Raw genomic sequence first — 15431 nt, 5'->3', positions numbered from 1 at the left:
CGACTCTGTAATGCAGGAATATCTGCTTGGGATGGATGTTGCCTTATGGTCGTCTCCTGCACCGTGCAGGAGGGAGCCTTCCCCTCTGCCACAGCTCCAATGAAGCTGATTACAAACAGCACCAGAGCTGCCTCCCTGCCTTCCTCCCGGCTGTCCCCATCCCACACAGGGAGAAGAATGGACCTAGCAGAGGTCCTCACTTCAGGCTTCCCCCCTGCTCCTCCATCTTTCCTTCCCTAGTTTGCAGGGGCACCAAAGGAGGGGTATTGCCACCCTCTTTTCACTGCTGCAACCTTTTATTTTCCATCTGTGTCTCCTTTCTTGCCTGACTGTCTGAAAAGACACCATCTCCCTCTCCTTTGCCTCACCGTTACCCCAAAATGTGACACAGCCACACCTACATCCCTGCACGAGTCCAGCGGCAGAGACAAGGTGGGTGAGTGAATCTCCTCCTCCCTATGCTGTTGATTCGAGGGAGGGGATTTTGCACCTCTACCCTATCTGGTGAGACCCCCCTGCAGTGCTGCATCCAGCTCTGGGGTCCTCAGCACAGGAGAGACATGGACCTGTTGGAGCAGGGCCAGTGGAGGGCCACAAAAATGGTCAGAGGGATGGGATGTCTCTCCTATAAGGACAGGCTGATAGAGTTGGGGTTGTTCAGCCTGGAGAAGAAAGCTCTGGGGACCCCTTGTTGTGGCCTTTCAGTGCTTAAAGGGGGACTATAGGAAGGATGGGGACCGACTTTTTAGCAGGGCCTGTTGCAATAGGACAAGGGGTGATGGTTTTGAACTAAAAGAGGGGAGATGCAGACCAGATATAAGGAAGAAATTTTATATGCTGAGGGTGGTAAAACACTGGTTGCCCAGAGAGGTGGTCGATGCCCCATCCCTGGAAACACTCAGGGTCAGGCTGGACGGGGCTCTGAGCAACCTGCTCTGGTTGAAGATGTCCCTGCTCACTGCAGGGGGGTTGGACTCGACGGCCTCTAAAGCTCCTTTCCAACCCAAACCATTCTGTGATTCCTCATCCTTTGGCTGATAGAAAATGGACAAGCAATGGCCCCTCCATGGAGGCAGCTGTTGTGGGGGTTAAGTAAGGACTGGAGATGGCTGCTTTGATGTCATCCTTCATGGATGTTGGGGGGAGATGCTGCTCTCCCCAGGGAGGATGCAACGGTGTGAGCAGATACGTGCTGTGGTCAGAGGTGGTGGTGAGAGTTTCTTATTACTGATACAGAATAGCCTGATTTCGGTGACCAGGAGCTGCCGTGACGTGGGTTAGGGTTATGCAAACCCTCTGAGAAGGTGACAGGCGTGGAACAGGAGCCTGTCCGTTGATGGGGCAGCGTCGCGTTGGGCAATGAAGACCGACACGGTGGAACTTCACTGGGGTCAGCGTGGGGTCTGGGGTGATTAGTGACGGTGTTTATAGACAGCCTGATGAGGGGGTGGGGATCAGATTGCCCACCGCTGCCCTGGCACGAGGGATAGCATAGCACAACTTGGTGAAATCAGAGTGGGCAGAGAAAGTGATCGTGAAAGATTAGAGAAAGGGGGAGAGCTGGGGAAATGGGGCCTCAGGGCACAGGGACAGCGATGGCGGGGCCATCGTCCCCTGGTTAAAGAGCTGGTCCAGGGACTGGGATGCTGCTCCTGGCTCTGCCCTAAATGCTCTTCACCTCCTCTGTACTGGGGATGCGGTTGTACCGCAGACCTGCCTGAGATTCCAGACTCAAAGCAATAGCAGAGGGTCAACCCGTATGAGCATCCCTTATTTTCTGTGCTCCTCTTGCTGCCGGGAGCCAGCCCCAAAGCACAGGGGTGGGGTGGTGGCCTCCAAGGTGCTTAATAAAACACGCTGCTGTGCCCCATGCAGGTTCAGAGCAGGCTGAGCGTGCTGTACCAGCAGATTGTGTCCTCTAAAAACATCGCGTGTGGGCATTTAGAGCTTGGGGAGGGAGCACCTGATGGGAAGGACCCCACTAGCTGCAGCATCAGGCAGCTAGCAGAGTGCTGCCCACAAACCAGAAGGGAAACGGGGCTTGGAAGGGCGAGAGGGGAAACTGCTGCCCCTGTTAAAATAGGAGCGAGTGGCAGCCCAGCCTGCCTGCATCCCGGGCGGCTGCTCAAACCCGCTGCCACATTATCCCAGTCAGGGATGCACTGACAAGGCAGATCCGTGCCCTCCCTCGGCTTTGCAGAGCTGGGGCCATCGGCCGAGTCATGCAGGGAACAGCGACAACCCCAACCCTCCTTTTACGAAGTTATCCTCAGCTTTTCCTTCTCCTGGTCTGAGTTTCTGGGGTGCTGGGGACCCCAACGCCCAAGTGCATGGGACAACTTGCCTTTGTGTCCCCCTCCTTGCACCAAGCAGCCTTCCCCTCCCCTCCCTGCCTGCCAGGCACCTGCTGGAGCGTGGCCAGCGCAGAGCTGCTGGCGCTCGGCTGCCTGCACCACCGGCCGCTCGGGCCGCGCCGGCCGGGGCGGGCAGATGGCAGGCAGGGCAGGTCGCTTTCTGCAAAGCAGCCCAGAGAAAGCCACCGTGAGAAGCTTTTGTTTTGCTGCCCGGAGCTTCTCTTTCAGGTTCGGCGTCTCCAGGGCATGGACGGGTCTCTGGGAGCAGGAGCAGCCCTCGTCTGATGCGGGAGGTGTCTGACCCTCCTTGGAGAGGGATTGAGGTGGCCAGTGGTCCCCATCCTGCTCTGGATGGACGTGGGCAGCCGAAACCCTCGGGGGAGGCTGGATTCAGTGCTACAGCTTTGAAGCTTTCATTGATGAGCAAAACACACACACAAGTCCTGCAAAGCAGGAAAATAAAGGAGAAAAAAGAACCAAGTGGGACAGAGATGAGGGAGAAAGGAGGTGATGGAGATGGCAGGGTGCAGTGAGGAGGGAGAAACACAATCTACCCAAGCAGGTACATAATTTATTTGTCCATTAGCTATTAATAAGCTGGCCTTTTGTATCAAGTCTCCCAACGTCCTTGTAACAACTTCAGGCCTTTCTGCGGAGCATCACCCTTTCTGGGTGTTCCTGTGCCACTTGCCATGCTAACATGATTCTTGATATGTCCTGTGCCTTCGTTACCACCATTCAGCTGAACGAGTAATCGAGATTCCCCATTACTGCAGCGTAACAGTAACCTCTGGGAAATACCCGCGAGGCAGTACCGTCTCCTAGGGATACTGGGCATGCATGGCTTTGGGCGGTGCTTTGAGGATAAGGTAAGTCTTTGGGGCTTCCTTGTGAGTTGGGTTAAAGCAGAGTGGCCAAGCTGATGACTTGGGCAAACCACGGAGTTTTCCATCCACCACCTGCTGTTCGTGATTACTGCATGGTATCATGGTGCCTGATACCAAGATGCAGAGCAGCTCAATGTAACAAAGAGAGGTGGAGAAGACCCATCCATCCTGGTCAACAAACTCATGGCTACCCTGCAGCCTCCAGCATGTGCCTTCCTCCCATCTTCCTCACCAAGCAGAAGATAGATGGGCTTAACCCATCTCATGTATTCTTGGAATAAAGATGACCAGGGCACCATGCCATAGGCTTGGAAGGACCCATCAGAGCAGCCAAAGTCACCAGTTCTCAGTGGCTCAGGGAGCAAGGTGAGTCTTTGCTAATGGGAAGACCCTTCTGCAACCTTGGGGTACATCACCTCCTCCTGGCATTGCTTGATGCTGCTGAGCTAAATGCAGGGATGCTTTTTGAGTTTGCCCATAGCATGGGATGCTCAGCACCTCCTGACCAACCCCTGAAAGGCTCCCAAGGCTTCCCTGGGACCTGGAAGGGCCACAAGTCAACTGGTCCCCAAAGTATTGGCCTTGTGTGCCTTAGGCATTGCACAGGGGAGAACGGTGAGGCCAGGACCCAAGCCCGAAGCCATGCAGCTCCCGTTGAGGCAGCAATGTGCCTTGGTGGGAGCAAGAGACTGGATTACAGCCCACATCTGGGCAGGTAGGAGGTGCCGGACTCTTTGTTCCCTTTAGTCTTAAAACGTGAATGTTGCTTCTTAAAGCGGGTGTTGCTGCCAGGTGGGAAGCTCTTAAGGTCAAGGGGACTCGCTCGCCCCATGCGTACATTGTCCGTGGAGCAATGATGGGGGCAAATCTGCTCCCAGGTAATGAAGCTATCACCTGGGGGGGTTCAGCTCAGGAGCTGAGCTCTTGGGGGTACAACCCTTCTCTTGGGGCTGGGTGCTGAAGAGTTCGGGTTTGGTCAGGGCAGTTGTTACCCCCGTGTGTGAAGATGCACCACAGCCCTGCTTGCAGCACCGCGTTTCTTCCCCGAGTTTCCTTTAAAGCCAAGGACAGCAAGACAAGGTAGGGTTTCACGAGGGTGTAGGATTTCCGAATCTGAGTCTTTCCTGAGACAAACTCTTTCTAATCCTTACCTGCGTGTCAGAGACATGCAGGCACCGGCCACATCCAAAACCACCCAAGATATTCTTATTGCTGGAGGAAGGGCTGTAATTTAGGCTGGCTGAACGGGGCTGCAGGTGAGTGACTGGTTTTAATTTTATTTACTGTGCTTATAAAAGGCAATGATGATATAATGGCAATGTACCAGAGCCCAACACCCATGGCAAGTTCCCACCTATATTAAGCCACTCCTTTTACTTTACTTTATTATTTCCAAGATGTGGAAGAATCACCTGGTTGAAAAGGTTTCCATTTATCTCCGGCTAAAATGGTGCTTGGCTCATAGTTTTGTACCAGGTTGTGCTGATACAGGATTTTTGGATGCTTTTGGGTTTGTGCCTGAACCCAGACAGATACACTCTGTGCTTTGAGCATTTACAGCCTTTGTTTCTTTTCCAAGACTTAAATAAAGTAGTTACTCTTGGCTATGATCTTTTTAATGGGTTTGAATGCTTTGCAAGTCTTCCATTAGAAAATCATCAGCCGTTGCAATCTGCTTTATTGGAGCGTATGCAAGAAACATTGAAGAAACACACACGAGGAAATATTAGTTGCCTTCAGCCTGCCCAAATTAAACTGTAAGGACCTGGAGTGAAATAATTCGTCCGTATTTCTGACAGGCTGAAATCTATGGCTGCCAAGTAGTCACTTAAAACCTGAAACAGCAGCGGGAGCACCAGTTCTATTGTGCTGAATTAAATGGGGAGGGGATGAGATGCAGAGCGGACGACCGCAGATTTGGGCTGCAATAATAATAGTTAATGGGATCTTTCTTTTTAGGTTGGCTTGGTGTCACCTGGAAATAAAAGAGATATTTTAGGTGATCCTGAGGGACGGAGCATGGGAATCTCCACTGCATGAAGCTGCGCAGTGCTTATCCTGGTGACGCAGAGCAGGGTATGGGGAGGGAATATTGGGTCAAAACTGCTTCTAGTTCCAGTGGATTCAGACAGTTTGTGTTTAGTGGTGAAGAATAACATACGATTTTCAGAAAGTCCAGTTTAGTTCGTCCTCCCTGGTGTTGTGTGTTGGTGCAGGAGCGCTCATGGGGCTGGTCCTGCTGCCGCCTCAAGGCTTGCTGCGGCTCTTGCACTAACAAATGCTTCCATCCTCCAAGCACCAACGAAGAAGCCCGTAGAAAACCAGGCACTGGGTGGAAGGACTTGGAAGGGGCCACAGAGACTTTCCTTGGCCACCATTGCCTTCAGGTTTAAGCAAGTATCAACCCAGAGTTATTCCATAAGCATCTTCAGGGCTGTTCCATGTTTGATGTGTGATGAGTTGCACAGCCTCAGGGGGAGGCAATCCCTGTAGAGACTCTAGAAATTTCCATACAAGCAAAGCCTCAACCCAATAAAGCCTAATTTTTAATGAGGAAAAAATTATTGCTGATTCCCAGAGCAATACAATCTGGCTTCCTTGGTTGCATCTCCCCCAGCCCCAAAGTGGCTTAAAACTGCAGCTGTTACGTCTGTGCTCCCGTGAATGATTTCCTGTTGCATCCCAAGATGAAACTGAGCTCGTGGCATGCAGTGGGGAAAACCACGGCTTTGCTGTGATCACTGAAGTGCTGCCCTGGGTGAGGAGGGGGACCAGGGCACCCCATCCCAGGGTGGCCATACCCCACTCTGGGCTTGGCTGCTGTGGGGCGCAGCTGTAACCATTTTCAAAGGTCATGGGAAGGAGATTGGGAAGTTGCTTTAAGGCAAAATCAGCTCCAACTTCACACGAGGAGCCCAGGGCTGTCAGGGGAAGATGACCCCAAGGGGCAGCTTTTTGCTTTCTTTCTGCTTTGAGATCTCCTTTTCCCTACAGCTGGGGGGAGATTTTCCAGGACTGATTTTCCAGGATGTGAAAAGACGGTTGCTTTTATTTCTTTTTCTTTCCCTGGGGGTTTTCTTTGAGCAGCACCTTTGGGAGCGCCCGGATTTGCACGCCCCATTGCCGGGATGCTGCTGAAAGGGTTCAGTGCAGGCTGATCTCAATATTTTCCTTTCCCAATTCAACAGCACAGTGTGGAAATCTGCCCCAATTACACAGGCTGGAACGAAGCTCGAGGGAAAGGCTCAGCATCCCAAGCTGCTGGCAGGAGGATTCGGGATGCGGGCAAGGGCTGGGGGCAGCTTTTGGAGGTCTGTTGGGAAATGCCCCGGCTGGCACTCACCCCATTCCTGTGTGCTGGATCCCTTTCCAAGGTGATGCTCTTGTTTTTGCCTTTGCTTGTGAAGTTTTGGGGCAGGGAAGGAAGGCAGTGCTCTTTGCAGGGGCTGGAGACACAGATAGGAAAGGAAATAGCTACAGTTTCATCAAATCCTGCGGGCAAAGTGGGCAGGGGCTTGAAACAGCAGCTCAGATGCCTTTGCTGCAGGCAGCAGGTGATGCTCACAGCCCCGATGGCTCTTTGGACTAACTGAAGGGTTATGGCCGAAACCAGCAACCTCTGCTCTGCACCTGGCTGGGGCTGTTCTTGGCCGTGTCCGGGGCCCGTCAGGACCCTGTGCTGTGCAGGCAAAGTGTGACCCTGCCGCAGAGGTTCACAGAGGAACAGGCATTCCTGATCATATAAAAATGGGAGGGAAAAAGCACCCAGGGGTGCAGTTCCTGCTGCCAAAAGTTCAGGAGCTCCCCAACAGCAATTGCAGGCTCCCAGGAACAGAGGATTTACCCATACATCAGAGCAAAGCCAGGCCCAGGTGTTGGCAGCAGCCATGGGAGCAACGGAGGGTCCCGTTTCTCTGGTTTCTCCTTCCTTTCAAGTGGGTGCAAACGACTGGCGTCCCTGTGAAATCAGCACCGTCATGGCCGAAGGTGGCAGAGCATCGCAGCGAGCAGCCCTTGCAGGGGCGACACGAAGGGCCACATTTGAGCATGACCTCCTCTTTGTCCTCTCTGGGCCGCTCCTTCCTCACCCTCGCTTGGAAAACAAAGGCCATGCACACATTTGCCGACGCAGAAGCGGTGGGCTGGAGGCCTGGATGCCGCCAGTGCCGGTGGCCAGGGCCCAGAGAAGGAGCAAAAACCCATTTCAGGCACAAGAAGAATGAGGGCAAGGAGTCCCACTGGGCTCACGTGGGTACCAGCATCGTCTTTCCGCCCAGTGCAGGAGAGGTACGAGCATCCCTGCGCTGCTGCGGCCACGCACCCGTGAGAGGCAAAGGGGCAGCACTGCTGGGCAGGAGGAGGAGGAGGAGGATGAAGGCAGGGGGACCAGGTGCCTCACGTGCTGGAGGAGGATGGGGATGATGCAAAAGCCGGGTTTGTTACTCTCTTCTTCTTTGCAGCTCCCTTCGTGGTGGGGCGAAGTCGGGACTGGAGGAGAGGAGGGTTTGGCGGGTGGGTTTGGGGGCAGTCGGGTGCTGCATTCCTTTTTTATTGGGTATTTTTTGGGTGGTTGTAACCAGGGGAGTTTAGTTTGCCCTTGGAGGAAAAGGGAGGGTGAAGGGCTTCTGACTGCCGGGTGTGTGCTGTGGGTAAGCCCAGCTTTGCCGGGAGCCGGAGGGTCCCACTGGCATCATCTCAATCACTTCAAGTCTTAATTCCTTTTTGATGCTGGATCTAAATTTGCTGGACGGGACCATGGGGTCATGGGCTGCCGTGATGTGCCTGGGAGACGTCCTGATCTCTGCAGTGGCTCTGGCTCAGCACACGATGCCGCAAGCCCCGGGTGACACCAGGACCCCAAACCCTGCCACGGGCTCATTTTAGCTGCTGCTGTTGCAAAAGTTGGGATCAATGCAGGTATCCATCTGACCCGATCAGCGGCTTCCTATTGCTTTCCATTTATACCATACATCCATTTTTGGCTCTGGCTGACAACCTACTAGCAGGGTTTGCCGCCACTGCGGATTTTGGGGGGGGACAAAGTCATTTGTTTGTCCCTAGGAGCAGACTGAGGTTACAGCTCAGAGCCCTGGCCGCTGGGGGCAGTGGGGGGGGGGGGGGCTCTGCCTCTATCCCAGCACTTTCAGACAGACCAGGAAAGTTTCCCATCGATTCAGGATCGAATTATCTTTATCGCGTTACAGCCACGGTAAGCAGGGAGGGTGAGATGCCTGCCTCCCCCATCCCTATCCCGGCGCCCTGATGGAGCCAGGATGCTCAGAGGAAAGGGGTCACTCCACGCACCCGCGCTTTCTTGCATCTCTTCTGGGGCACACTAATCAAAGCACTTTAGAAGTGCTTTGTGTTCATCTCTCCATCCCCCAGCCTCTTCCTAAAGCATTTCAATCACTTTGCAGCGGCAATTGCTTCCTCAATTGTGGCAGAGAGGAGACCACCAGCCTCCAAAAGCATCCCCCAAAGCCACCACAGCACTCTCCAAGTCAAAAACCCATTTAAATCTTTTCCTGAATTGGGCTAAAACCCTGACTCCAAGCATGGGGAAGATGAGGAGGGCTCAGCTGCAGCAAAGCCTGGCCCAGACCCAGGCTATCGCCAGCTCCCTTCGGCGAGCAGCCTGCATCGCTGCAGAGCTCATTTCACCCCATCTGGCTTTTCCTGCTACCTGTGTTGCCCTGCAGCAGCTTTTATGGGGCACCCGGTGCGGGACCACGTCGGCTCCCTCCTAGCAGGAACTCGCCCTCGCTTGTTATTAAATTACATCCTGACCCGGTTAATCCATAGCTGATTAATTTTGGATTCTATGGCTGGGTATCAGAAAGGTTTCATCTGTCTCATGGCGTGTACTGCATGTACTGGGCTCTCTGTTAATCTGTTTTTTTTAATGTAAAAAAATATGGGTGGAAAATCAGAATGAAATATGCAAACTGGGGAATATTAAAGGGGTCTGGCTGGGCACGCTCCTCTGCCTGCTGCGGGGGTCAGCAGTGAGGGGCCCCTCTGTCCCGGCACCAAGAACCCAGTTTGGGATCTTCCTCCCATGCATCTTTTCCCGCAGGGCTCCTGCCTAGCTGCATAGCACGTCACCAGCTCTGGGGAAACTGAGGCACAGAGATGGAAGTAGCCCAGAGGAGTCGGTGGCCGCTGCTTCAGGCTGATCGTTTCTTTGCTGGTGTGATTTGTGGGTTTAAATGTTGGGCCTCATCCTGCCCCCCCTCACCTGAGACACACTCCTTTTAAAGGCAAAGGCCTCACGTGGTGGGTCTCAGAGTGGGCTGCTCCGGAGTTCTGGGCTCCTTTGGTGCCGTGGGGTGGGAGAAACCCTGGGACGCTCTGAGCCACTTTGTTATTTCAGCATATTTTGGCCCCTTTTCCATTTCTCCGCTTTTCCCACACCGAGGACTTGGAAGCGGAGGCAGCTTTTGCCGGACCCCTGTCATCCCCTCGAACTTCTGAATTATTCTTTCCTATTTTTTTATCATTCATAAACTATCAGCATCTCCCCTCCTGCTTATTCCCTCTCAGCTGCCCACATTTGCCTTGAATTTAAAGAGCTTGATTTGCAAAGGTCTCTTCTGAGGAGCGGGATGAGGCACAAACTTTTGCAGGATCTTCCCTGGCAGCAAATGCAGGAGCTCCTCGGTTTTCTTCCAAGGACGGTTCCTGGCAGCAGCAGATGCCCCGTCCATCGCACTAAGCCTCCAAGGATGCTCCCTGCCTCATCCAGAGCTCAAATACTGCCTTAATTATCGCCATCCCTCATTTCATTTCCCTCAGTGCCGGGGCAGCCCATCGGCTGGAGTCGGTCCATAAACCCAGCCCTAAATCGAGGGGGTTGAAGGGTTTGGGTTGTGCTTTTGCATAGCGCAACCCTTCTGCATCCCCCCTCAAAATCCAGCCCTCCCTAGTGCCGAGGGGGTTGCCTAATTTAAGGGCGCTTCACGCAGTGTTGGCAAAATAAGAAAAATTCACCCCGGTTATTTCAAACAACCCCAGAGGTGCCGCGGAGCCAACTCAGCTCCATCCAAGAGCTGCGTAGCTGAAATAGTAGTGCTGAACCCTGGCTAATTAGTTCTGCTAAGAAAGGGGAAAATTAGCAGGGGCTCATTACTGCAGTAAATTGCTCTGTGGACTGAAGCGCGTGCCTGGCGCGGCGCAGAGCAGAGCCCGGCAGACGCACTGCTCTGCAGAAGTCTCTGTGGGCATCATTTTCCTTGAGAATTAGGGAAAAAATCAAATTAAGGGTCATTGCCTCCTTACACAGGAGCAGGAATGGGGTCTGCAGGGCTCCTCCTGTCTCCTCCTTCTTGTTCCCACCCTGCTCCAGTTCATCCCATGACAGATCACAGGGGAAATGGGTGTGATGAGCTGGTCGGTCCTCTGTCCCTTTCTCCACAGGGAAAATTAAGCTTCCCCGCGCAAACACAGGCCCACGCAGCAATTCGGGGACTTGCAGCGGGGCAGGCTGCAGGGTGTGTTTCATCTCCCCTCCGGCGGCCGAGCTGTGCGTGCTGAGCTGCTGGGCAGCGATCCCACACCAGCGCCTACTGGATGCCTGTCCGCCCTGGATGCAGGACACCCTCAGGGGCCACATTCACCTGTGGGATAAATCCTGGCAGAGCTGGTGGTGCCAGGAGCGTGGAGCAGAGGATTGGAGGGAAAGAAATGCAGGAGGGAAAGAAATGCAGGAGGAGGACAGGGTGCCCAGGGCAGCCTGGTTTGGAGGGTGGGTGGGTGACTATTTAAATCCTTAGGGTCAAAAGGGTTTTTAAAGTCACCTTGGTTGAATGCAAAGGCAGAACTGTCCCGAGGGTATGCAGGGTGTTGCCAAAATCTCTGGAGATGAGCAGGTTGTGTAACCGTCCTGCTTCTTGGAGGCAAGGATGTTATCCTGGGCATTTCGCCCTGTACCCGTCTCCCCTGGACCATAACTCTGCTTTGAATTCAGGGATGTTCCTGTTAACAGCAGGTTTTTGCTAGAGCTGACTTCTCAGCCCCGGCACAAGCCAGACCATCAGCTCCTGCGGATGGGTTTTCGTGCTCCAGGTTTCCCTCTGCCACAGCTGCTCTCTGCCCAGGTGCAGGATGCGACCCTGGTGAGTGCCAGGGGGGTTTGGGGGGAAAAAAAAACCCAAAAGAGGTCAGGTTTTGCCCACAAATACCATCACCCTGTGGTCAAAGGCCTCCTGAAGCTGGGTTTGGAGGGGAGATGTGCACAGGCTGAGGATGAATTTAGGTGGCAGGAATATTGAGTTAATGCCTTTTTGTTAGCAGAGCTCCAGCTGCCTCACTGGGGTGGGTAAATATACGCACCGTAGTCTATAGGGGTGCAGAGGGGGTGTATAAAATGGTAACCCAACCCTGAAGGGCCTGATCAAAGGTCTGGGTAATGTTGTGTCCTGTTTCCATCACAGATGGCTGGAGATGAGTATATGATGCTCCAAGTGAGCGGGTCCTGGGCTCTCCTCCGGGACAGGGGGGTTTAATGCGCTCATTAACATCGCAGGGGGAGAAATAGCTCAAAGGACAGAAAAGGATGGTGGAGGGAGGGAAATCGAGGTGACCAGGTCCCTCAAGACCAAAGGAGCATCACTGTGGAGGAATTCAGGCTGAAGCACATGGGTAGAAACGTGCCACCCCCTCTTCTCCTCTTCTGCTTTCCCCAAATGAGGAGGCCTGGGAGGAGATGGAGGAGGAAGAGGGGGAGGAAGGTGGGGAGGTCACCTGGGTGAAGGTGGAGGTGGGACCCAGCCCTGTGTGAGGCCACCTGACAGGGATGAAACAACCCTGGAGCACCCATGGCGAGGATGCCTCTGTGTGTAGCAAGCTCTGGAAAGGCAAGGAAGAAAAAATGGGGAAAGAAAAAGAAATATAAAAATCCCAGTTATTTCAGTGAATCGCGGCCAGTTCCATCCACCTGGGGCATTTATTTGTTTATTACCAGAGGTTATAAGCCCGGCGGCACTGGGGTCCGAGCCAGAGGCCGGCTGGCAGCCAGGCGTGAGGAAGGGGCACGTCCCCTCCCTCCCTCGTCCCCTGCCGATGACCTCCATGGGGCTATGCCGGCCGTACCTGCTGCCGCAACCGGCCCCAGCCACCCCGGGGTGGGGACAGAGATGTCCCACGTGGCGGTGGCACCGCGGCCGTCCCCTCCTGGAAAGGAGCCCGCTGCACCCACGGCCACAGGCAAGAGGTAGGTGGGCAATGGGGGATGCTCCAACCCTTGAGCTTTCCCCTCCCCTCCTCTTTTTAATATCCTTATCCCATATTAATATAAAAACAGCCCTATCGCCTGCTGTAAATCTCTCTCCCGGTGTCAGCAGCGTGCGGGTCCCTGTCCCCCCTCTCCACCTCCCTTATGGGGACCAGCTCAGACCTTGCCACGTCACGGACAAGACTTGTCCCCGCTGGACCATCCGGAGCATTATTGGGGATTAAAGGTGGCATCCGCCAGAAGGGCACGTCCCCCCGTCTCGCTCGCTGACGAGCGGGTAGGGGCAGGAGGTGGGTGGTCAGGGTCCCCCTCCCCGGACAAGCAGGGCATGGGGAGAGGGTGTCCCCTGCACCCCACCAGTCCCCTTTCCCGATGGATCCGCAGCTCATTTTAGGGCTCCCGGGGCGATGGCGGGGCCGAGGCGCCGAACTGCGCCGGATCCTGCCGCCGTGCCTGCCAAAGCCCATCCCCGGCGTGCTGGGCTGCCAATTATACAGTGAACCAAATAGAGAAGAGCCTTTTAAATGACATTGCCTGCGTTATCCCAAAGGGACCTTTCAAGGGTATGGCTGGACTTTTTTTTTCACTCCACTTTCCCTACACATCCCTATGTGTGTTTAATAACTCTTCCCAGATGCAGAGAGTGTCGGTACTTCCATGCCCTGTGCAGGTAAGTCTCTGTAGGTGATGGAGTGGGGGGGGCTACGGGAGGAATCGCCTCCTGTCTCACCCCAGCACGGGGGTGGTGGGGAGGGGATGGGGGCGGGGGGAGAGGCTCAGCATCTCTGATTTTCTGGAAAAACCTTGGAAACGGCCATCGTTCACCCCAGGAGTGTGAGGGGTCGCTGGGGATGAAAGGATGACGGGTGGGAAACAGAAAGGAATTGCAGCTGGGGAGATGTTGATGGTTGCGGAGGGGTTGGTGGAAACCACGGCCCCGATTTACTGGGATATGAGGGGCAAAGCATGAACTCTCTCCCTCAAAATGACCTTTCTCATTCACTGTCTCTCTCCTTCGCTTGCTTTTTTTTTTATTATTTTCCCCAGCCAGGGATTTCATTTGAAGGGTATTAGTTAATCAGATTCTGAGAAGCAGATGTTAGGTGATTTAGGAGGAAAATATGAGGCAACTTTCTAGTTCAAGCCTCCGCTGGAGCCTGGAGCACGCACTGCAAAGCGAGCGGCTCCCTTCTTGCTTTGGGAGGATGCTTTGAGGCTTTGGGCAGCACCATTAATTTTAGTCTAAATTAAAAATGAGAGGGATGGGGTGCTCTGGGGTTTTGGGGACAGGTGGGGTACCTATCTCTGGTGACGGGGTCAGGCAGACATCAGCACATTTTGGGGCTTTGCAGGCAAGAAAAGGGAAGTCAGAGCCCTGCATCCCTTGGGCAGCTGCCCCAAGGGCTTGACAGAGCTAAAAAGCACCTTTCCGTGTCCCAGTGGGGAGGATGACCACAACTCTCCACTCTCAGTCATGACCATGACATACAAATTGTCCCTTCACTGCTCCGTGCCTCGGTTTCCCCATGAGGGGGGATGCCGGGGGTGGGGGGGCTCAGTTTGATGTGCACAGAGGCTCCAGGGCAAAGCCAGGCTTCAAGATTTCACTATTTCTTCTGTGACCAAAAGTCTCAGGTTGAAGCTGTCCAACCAAGCAAGGGCTGGGGAATTTTCTTGCCTGCGGTGCCAGCGGGCAGTATTAAGAGTTAAGCACACTTAATGCTTAAAATACCAAGATCTTCTCACGGCGCTGACTTAGGATGCAATTCCATGGTCAGCTTTGGATGCTCTAACTTTGCCCCCCTGTTGAGAGGGGCTCCTGGGCACGTGGTCCCCTCTGGGCTCTCCCACCAGGACCGAGGTATGGTGGGGCGTGTGGTGAATCAGGGCAGCTCACACATCCAGCTGAACACTAAACATTCCTTCTCTCCTGGGTCAAACTGGTTTGTCTTTATTTTTTTTTTTTCTGACTTAAAAATAATGCCTGGTGTTTTGTATAAAGAAAAAGTAAGAACACAAAAAGGGAAAGATATGTGCTGCTGTTTCGTTTTCCTTTAATGCTTTTTTTTCCCCTTGAAAGATTCAAAACAGCTTTGTTTGGGGCTGGGCTTTTCGCAGAAACCCTTTGCCTGCCTCCTGACGCTACTTGGGCACTGAAGCGTGGGTTATCTGCAGCTCTCGTTGCCATCTCCCCACAGAGGTTGCGTTGCACTTTCTGCATCCCCCATTGCTCCGATGTGACATCTGGTTCTGCTCACAACAGCTGGTCAACAGAGCCACCACAAAGTCAAGCCTGAGCTGGATCGGGCCCCACGGAGAGCTGCTGTGCTCGGACGTGCCTGAGCAGGGCACGCGGCCATCGCTGGGGCTCGAGGACTTGGGTTTGGGGTCACCGGGGCTCCTCAGCTTTGCAGTGAGTTGCTTTGGGGTCAAAAAAATTGAGCTGCTGCTTCTTCCTCCAGGCATCATTTCCACCCCGTTGCCCTGACGGCTCCTCTTTACATGTCTCCAAGCAGGAAAATTGGCACAAAACCAGCCAGAAGCAGCTCTATAGAGAAGGATGCCTAAGAACAACCATGCTCCACGGCTTTTTTTTTTAAAGCAAAGAAATGTGATCTTTAAGTAGCTTATGATAAACTGTGGGATATGTCCCCAAATCCAGAACCTCATGACTCTGCTGAGGAAAGAGCAAGGTTGAGCCCCTCGCCTGGGATATGGATCCTGGCTACTGTATGAAGTTTGCTTTTGGGGTTGTAATGCTGAGAGAAAAGGGAGGATTTGTAGGAAGCTGGGATGTTAACATCTACTTCTGCAATGGATTTGGCTTCCTGGCTTGTCCTACCCAACTTTGCCAGCTGAGCATCGGCATGGATGGACGAGTTGTCTTCTGGGGAACAGGGGAGGAAAAACTTCAGAGCCCCAGATGGCTTCATTTAAACAGGGATGTTGAGGCACCGG

Source organism: Phalacrocorax carbo, chromosome 23 (genome assembly GCF_963921805.1).
Source record: "Phalacrocorax carbo chromosome 23, bPhaCar2.1, whole genome shotgun sequence".
NCBI classification, from domain to species: Eukaryota; Metazoa; Chordata; class Aves; order Suliformes; family Phalacrocoracidae; genus Phalacrocorax; species Phalacrocorax carbo.
This window is presented reverse-complemented; position numbering follows the sequence as displayed.